Raw genomic sequence first — 1,984 nt, 5'->3', positions numbered from 1 at the left:
TATAGTCAGACACAGAAAGACTAATATCATATGATATCTCATATGTGGACTCTTACCAAAAAAATGGTACAAATGAACTTATCTACAAGACAGAAGTAGAGTCACAGATGTAGACAAGAAACTTATGGTTACCAGGGAATGAGAGGGGCAGGGATAAATGGGGAGCATAGAGAACCTACTGTGAAGCACAGGGAACTCTACTCAATACCTTGTAAGGGTCCATATGGGAAAAGAATCTTTGAAACAAAGAGTAGCTCTTCAGCCCTAGCCTGTGCGCCGCCGTCGCCGTCATGCTAGGCGCCGCTGTCCGCCGCTGCTCTGTAGCTGCAGCCGCAGTGGCCCCGGCCAGCCCTCGAGGCCTCCTGCACCCAGCTCCGGCCCCCGGTCCCGCCGCCGCTGTCCAAGTCACTTCGCTGCTACTCCCATGGGTCACATGAGACAGGCGAGGAGTTTGATGCTCGCCGGGTGACATACTTCAATAAGCCAGATACTGATGCTTGGGAGTTGCGTAAAGGGGTGAACACACTTGTTGGCTATGACCTGCTTCCAGAACCCAAAATCACTGATGCTGCTTTGCTGGCATGCAGACATTTAAATGATCTTGCTAGTGCAGTTCGCATCCTAGAGGTTGTTAAGGACAAAGCAGGACCTCATAAGGAAATCTACCCCTATGTCATTCAGGAGCTTAGACCAACTTTGAATGAATGGGAATCTCCACTCCAGAGGAACTGGGCCTCGACAAAGTGTAAACCCCATGGGTAAGATGGGCTTCCCAAGGACTTATTGACAATGCTACTTGATTGTAAACAGTCACCTGGAAATACTGATGAACATATTACCTTATTCGAACAAGTTTTCCTTTGTTGAGCACCAAACCATGTAATGTAACTTGGACTTTAATAAAAGGGAAACGAGTTTGAACTGAAAAAAATAAAAATAAAACAAAGAGTAGTATATGTACATATAACTCATTCACTTTACTATACACCTGATAGTAACAAAACACTGTAAATCAACTATACTCCAATAAAATTTTTCTAAAAGGCCAGATTAAGTTTGTTGGCTTAATAAAAATAGGCATGACTTCAGAGTTGTCCGCATTAAACATACTGCAGTCATGCAAATTTTTCTACCTAGGTTTACTAGTCAAACAAGCTTATGTTATCTCTATTAGATGTTGAAGATTGTAAAATTATAAATTCAACATGAGACTTAAACATAAAATAAAAAATAAATTATGAATGTATTTTAAGAAAGGCAATAAGAAAAGTTTAGGAAGAGCCATATGTTCCAACTTTTAGATTTTTAGCTTCTCTGTGTGGGTTTTTTTTCATACTTCTCTGATTTGTCTACAGGAAAAAAACTCAAGATGACGGATAGCTTTCCTGAATGTCTCATGAAATTTTGATGAGCAATTCAAGCACAGTTTGCTAAAAAACAAATGAATTAAATGGATGTAAATGGGATAAAAGTATATAAATGAACTTTCTCAATAATAATTGTTTTATAAAATATGTTAAAAATAATTTCAAAACCTTTTTTGTTATCTTAAAAGTTACACTAACTTAAGTTAAATGATGGATATTCATTGAACATCAAGGCCCTTTCCAAATACCATAAAATACTGAAACATTGATTTCTAAACTTAAGTTTATCTATTCTTGACTTCTTGAGTTTTACAGAGCCAAAGGATATTTGAGTTTGCTGATATATATATTTATTTTGTCACATGGAAAATTTGTATTATGAAAAAAAATGTACCTACAAATTATGAAATGATATATTCATAAAATGTATTCATTTGCTATAGAATCCTAGTATTATGATAGGTAATCAATAAATATAAAGGAAATTACTAGAAACTAGAAAGGTGAAAGGAAAGTAGTTTGTATTTTTAATTAAAAAATGGGGGGGGGGAGGCATGAGATATGAATGACTTGTTTCTGTTAAGGGGAAAAAAAAGACTAATTTTGTCCTAAAATAA

General features: G+C 36.6%; 1 pseudogene; it reads left to right on the top strand.

Moving 5' to 3' along the window:
- Positions 1 to 260: 260 nt before the first annotated feature.
- LOC136150894 (cytochrome c oxidase subunit 5A, mitochondrial pseudogene) lies at positions 261 to 749 on the top strand (annotated as a pseudogene).
- The last annotated feature ends 1,235 nt before the right edge of the window (positions 750 to 1,984 follow it).

The sequence above is a fragment of the Muntiacus reevesi genome, chromosome 19 (assembly GCF_963930625.1).
Source record: "Muntiacus reevesi chromosome 19, mMunRee1.1, whole genome shotgun sequence".
Lineage (NCBI taxonomy): Eukaryota > Metazoa > Chordata > Mammalia > Artiodactyla > Cervidae > Muntiacus > Muntiacus reevesi.
Note: the sequence above shows the minus strand (reverse complement) of the source record. Positions and strands in the feature narration are given on the sequence as shown.